Below are 6,194 nucleotides of genomic sequence, written 5' to 3' on the forward strand. Positions count from 1 at the left end.
CACATAACAATATCTTCACGGATACATCTCCTACGGCAAGAGAAATAAAGGAAAAAATAAACAGATGGGACTACATCAAACTAAAGAGTTTCTGCTCAGCAAAAGAAAAACATCAGCAAGATGAAAAGGAAACCAACCATATGGGAAAACATTTTTGCCAATGACATCACAGACAGGGGACTGATTTCCAAAATATATAAAGAGCTTATACGACTCAACATCAAGAAAACAAACAACCCAATTAAAAAATGGGCAAAGGACCTGAACAAACACTTCTCCAAAGAGGACATACAGAAGATCTAGACACATGAAAAAATGCTCAACATCATTAGCCAACAGGGAGATACAAATAAAAACCACAATGAGATACCACTTTACACCTGTCAGAATGGCCATCATTAACAAATCAACAAACAACAAGTGCTGGCAAGGATGTGGAGAAACGGGAACCCTACTGCACTGTTGGTGGGAATGCAGACTAGTGCAGGCACTATGGAAAACAGTATGGAATTACCTCAAAAAACTAAAAATGGAACTGCCTTTTGAACCAGTGATACCACTACTAGAATTATACCCGAAAATCCTAAAACACTAATTCAAAAGAACTTATGCACCCCTATGTTCATAGCAGCCCTGTTTACAATAGCTAAGTGCTGGAAACAGCCTAAGTGCCCATCTGCAGATGAGTGGATCCAAAAACTGTGGTACATTTACACAATGGAATACTATGTAGCAGAAAGAAAGAAGGAACTCCTGCCATTTGCAACAACATGGATGGAACTAGAAAGAATTTTGCTTAGTGAAATAAGCCAGGCAAAGAAAGAAAAATACCATACGATATCACCTAATACAGGAAACTAAAGAACAACACAAACAAAAGAACTAAATAGAACAAAGAGCAGAATAGCAGTCAATAGGGGGGAGGGAGAAAAGGGGGATAAGTAAGGGAAGGGTTTAGTCAAAGAACATGTATAAATGACTCATAGACATGGACAAAGGGGAGGGATATGATCGTGGGAGAAGGGGTGGGCTGGGTGGGGGAGAAAAATGGGGGAAAAATGGGATAACTGTAATTGAAAAACCAAAAAATAAAAATTAAAAAAAAAAAGAAATAATTACACTGGGGAACACAACTTTTGCTGAGTTAGATCTGACACTTGTTTTTGACTAACTTTTGTCATCTGAATCAAAAAATGACCCCAGTTTTTCTCTATCACACCAACTTTTTAAGGTACAGGATACCCTCCCTTGGTCCCAAAAATCATACAAAATGTACATACAAAGGAAAGTAAAGAAAAAATTACCTGAATATACTGTTTATTTAATTTTATTCATATAAAGGCTGTATATTGTTACAGTAAGTCCATTTGTGTACAAGTAGTAAAGTTCTGCTACCAAACATACATATTAAGGTATTTCATCTTTTCAAAAGACAGGCTAGGAAATGCCAAAACGAGACACTTGAAACAGTTTCCTTCAGTTGGCAAAGCTTTAACAAATTGCTTCATGATTCCAAGTTTTATGTGCAGAGGTGGGAATAGAATGTTCTTTCTGTCAACAAGTGGCTCATGTAGAATATCTGGATCACCAGGCCTGGGGTCAGATCTTGGAGGCCAATTTGACTCCACCCAGTGTTTCTCACGAGCTCTACTGTCCCACATACACAGAAATCGGGGATACTTGGTGTATCCACATTGCTGACCAAGAAGGAAGCAGACCATTTTAAGGTCAATGCAGATTATCCAATTGTGCTTGTGATATTGCAACAGGTCAATGACTCTCTTTATGCCTTCATATTCTACACAAAAACAAACTGAATGGCCAGTTGGGACTGCACCAAATAATTGCCATTGTGGAGGAGGACATACCTCAAGCTCCGCTTTCAGCTTTTGACGAACAGTTACCATTCAGTTGCATTCTATATTGGAATTCCCAATTTCTCCATTAAGCCATGTATGTTATGGCAATACACAAAGCCACCGTCACTTTGAAAGTACTGCAGAAATGCACTTTCTCTTGATGGAAAGTAGGATGCCTTCATTCCTTTTACAAGCAAGTTTTTCCTCATGCAGTCTTTTTTTAATTTTTTAATTTTTTTACAACACAGCAGCTCTATTTACACAGCAGCATTACCCACACCCCTTATGGCCCCTCATGGCTTCTTGGCTTTCTTCACAGAAGAGAAGCTCAAGGCTGATTCCCGTTGCTTCCTCGAATTGGATGTGAGAGGTGCACCCACCACATCAATGATGGTGTCCTTGGTGGGGTCAGGGCCAAGACTGGATTCAGGTACTGCTGACTCAGCAGAGGCCAGGGCCAGGCCTGACGCTGGTGTGACGGGGCCTCCCAGCACGTCAGCCCGGGCCAGCGCCTCGTGATGGCGCCGCAGCATCTGCAACTCATACTCGCAGTTGGCACAGGCCTGCTTGAGCTCATAGAGCAGCACCAGGTCAATCCGCAGCTCATTGAACATGTGCACCAGTTCCTCCATGGGGGTGGGGCTCAGCTCCATGCCCAGCTCCAGCAGCATCTGTTCCAGGGCCTTGATTTTCTTTTGTCCCACGAAACTTGGCAGCTTCATCCTCTGGCTCCGCAGCATGACACCTGCAGACCTGAAGTCTGGAAACTTGATGCCTGCGGTCTCAGGAACAACCAGCTTCTCAGCCTTCTTTTTCTGGGGGAGCTTCTTCTTGGGGGACCTTGCATTCGGTGCGCCGCTGCTCTGCAGTGGTGTCTGCCGCTGTGATCAGCTTCTGCGGGTCCTGATTGCGCTTCTCCCGCTCCTTCTTCCGGGCCTCGATCTTGCGCAGCTCCTATAACAGGTACTCCTCCTCTGCCATCTGCTCTGGGGTCCGGTTGTAGAGACGCTCCAGCTCTTCCTTTTCCCGTTGTTCATGCCCAGCATCAAATACTGGTATCTTAAGGTCTGTACCTGGCACAGCCCACACGTTGGCAAGCTTGGCACAGATGTGGTAGTACCGCTCCTTCAAATCCTCCACAGAGCACTTCTTGAACTGCTGGTGGTCATACCAGTCATGGATAACTACAAAACAAAGGTCAAAGCGGCAGCTGAGATCAAAGAGGTGGTCAGTTTTTGCTTTGGTCCAAGCGTCGTCACAAAGATATAGTACTCTTGCTGTGAATACATGGGGACTTGAACCATCTTATTGAACCTGGCGAAGGGGTAGTCTTTGCCTTCCTCAGCTGCTTGTCGCCAGTGGGAGAACATAGCTCCATCCCTGCAAGCTAGGTTAGTGCATGGCATCCACTACCAGGGTCGCACCTTCTTAGAGCCCAGGTTGGCCTTCACTGTGCGGTAGCCTTGACCGGTGTCACTAGGTAGCAGTGGGGATACATCCTTCTTGTCAGAGTAAAGCAGCATGTAGACCTCCCAGTGCATGCCCTCAGACCTCTTGAAGGTCAGTGTCTCAGAGGACTTCTTGGACTTTTTCTTGTCCAGATTGATAATGCCCTTCTTGTTGATGGTCCTGGAGGCTGCTTCCACCTCTGGACCCCCAAGTTCTAGAATGTCCCACACATCTGCACCTGTAGCCATCATGCCTGTAGGCCCCAGCAGCCTCCACCGCCACTCCCCTATCCCTGCAAACTTGTGGACCTCTCATGCAGTCTTGATGCTAGGAGTTCTGAATCCTCTTTGGATAGTCCCAAATCTCATGGCAAATCATTCAACTCATGTTGATCAAATCCCTTATGAACTGAGTCATCTTCAATTTCAAAATCATCATCGTTACTATCACTTAGTTCTTCACCATACTCCTGTTTTTTGAAAGAGGGTAGTTCAATGAAAACGGGCACTGGAATTTCAGTTGAATGAGTCACTGGGTGTATAGCTGAAGGTAGACTAGGATACTCTATTTTACATTTATTTTTTTTGTTATATCCTGACGTTTTCACTATACAAAAGTAACAGTCACTTGAATGATCTCTGGGGTCTCGCCAAACCATAAGTACAGTAGTCCCTCTATATCATGGTTCACTTATTGTGGCCTCACTTATCACGGATTTTTAAAAATATTATATTTATTTATTGTGGATTTTTCGCTATATCACAAGACTTTGTGGTACTGTATATGTATGTTGTTAAAGTTACATAGGTTTAAGAGTGTAGAATATGTTTAAGAACATAAGTAGTGTTTATAAAAATGTGGAAAAGGTTAGTAAGGGACTGGGAACTGTTTATAAGTGTGTGGGAAGGGTTTATAAAGCCTTAAAATATATATAAATACTAAAATAAAATTAAGGTTCCTACTTCGCGGATTTTCACCTATTGCTAGGGGGTCTAGAATGTAATACCTGTGATAAGTGAGGGAATACTGTACACCAAATGGCAACTTATCACGTGTTCCCTTTGTCCACATCCGTAAACTCTCGACACACTGCTTGCACACCTTGTGAGGGGCCCAAGACTTATCTTGACCACCAAGTTTTACTTTAAAATATGCAAAATAGGCTTGCCTGACAGATCCGCTGATATTTGTCCTTTGACTGGGAATGGTGAAACCACAGATATAACAAAACGAATCAGGGTTGTTTAGGCACTTACGATGAGAAATAGCAGAGGCATACATAATCTGAAGGAAAGGAAATAAGTACATATGTAAATAAGAAAATAAATTCTGAGATCCAAGATGGTGGAGGAGTAAGTGGAAGCTACACTAACCTCCTCCCAGGACCAGTCTGGATTTACAACTTAATTTTGGAGAAATCATCTGGAATAACCAACCAACCACTAGCTGGAGAGAAGTCTTATAGCTACGGAGAGACAGAAAAGGCCGCTACATCTGGTAGGGAGTGTGGAGGCGAGGAAGGCCTGGCTGGGCTCCCACGGGTGGCAGCTGAAGGGACTGAGAAACAGCTCAGCAGCTGGGGGTTCCCCCTGAGAAGGGTGGGGTCTAGACCCCCAGCTGGGCTTCCCAGCCTACAGCAACAGAGTGGGAAGTAAAATAGTATCCAGCTGTGAATAGTGAAAAGCCACAGGGTTTCTTGTTAGCTGGAGAGAAACAGCTGGAGAAAAAGAGCTCTTAAGCAGATCACATACAAAAATACTTTGGCCCCCACCTACCCTGGACTAAAGCAGAGGGAAGGCAGAGAGGACTGGAGATGCTTGGGGAGAGTTTGTTGCGGTGGCTTTGAGGGAAGAACTGGGGAAGCAGCCGACCAGGTCCCAGTGCTGACTTATCCCCAGTACTGCAGGCAGACCATTTCCCTCATAGTGGCATCAGCCTGAGGGGAAGCAAAGGTCCTGCCCACAGGAATTAAGCAGCCACACCCTCAGTCCTTAAGCCTGATCGCTAATCACAGATTGAATAGATTAACAACTAAAGAAGACAGACAAAGGCAGTAGATCCCTGGAAGTCTCCAACAGGCTGCCTAGGGCCAGACTGGTACACGATCTGACACCACCAGGGGCAGATCCAGGAAGTGCAGATCATTCTAAGAGTAACAACAAATAATAAGAGTCACAAAAATGGGAAAAGAGAGAAACAACCCCCCATCGAAAGGAAAGGTAGAATCTCCAGAAAGAGTGCTAAATGAAATAGAGGGGAGCAAACTATCAGATATGGAATTCAAAACATGGATTATGGAGAAGCTCAATGAGCTCAGCAGAAACTACAAAGAACTCCAGGGAAACTACAAGGAACTCCAGAAAAACTACAAGGAACTTACTGAGAATTACACCAGCATGAATAAGGACACAGAAGCTATCAATAAGAGCCAGGAGGAAATGAAGAATATAATCTCGGAATTGAAGAACACAGTAGAAGGAATTAAAAGCAGGCTAGAAGAAGCAGAAGATTGGATCAGTGAGCTGGAAGACAATGTAGACAAAAACTCCCAGACAATGCAACAAAATGAAAAAAGACTGAACAAGACTGAAGAGGTTCTAAGACAGCTGCAGGATAACATGAAATGTAATAATATCCGTATCATAGGAATTCCAGAAGGGGAAGAAGAGCAAGGAATAGAAAACCTCTTTGAAAAACTAATGACAGAAAACTTCCCTAACATGAGGGGAGAAAGAGTCATGCAAGTCCAGAAAGCACAGAGGATCCCAATGAAGATGAACCCCAACAGGCCCACTTCAAGACACATCATAATTAAAATGGCAACATTCACAGACAAAGAGAGAATCCTAAAAGCAGCAAGAGAGAAACAACTAATAACATACAAGG

The 6,194-nt window shown here is 43.7% G+C and overlaps 1 pseudogene; it reads right to left on the minus strand.

The window, feature by feature from the left end:
- Positions 1 to 2,110: 2,110 nt before the first annotated feature.
- On the minus strand, positions 2,111 to 3,556 carry LOC150016260 (DNA methyltransferase 1-associated protein 1 pseudogene; annotated as a pseudogene).
- Positions 3,557 to 6,194: the final 2,638 nt, after the last annotated feature.

The sequence above is a fragment of the Furipterus horrens genome, unplaced genomic scaffold (assembly GCF_987537825.1).
Source record: "Furipterus horrens unplaced genomic scaffold, mFurHor1.1.pri manual_scaffold_3, whole genome shotgun sequence".
Taxonomy (NCBI): Eukaryota; Metazoa; Chordata; class Mammalia; order Chiroptera; family Furipteridae; genus Furipterus; species Furipterus horrens.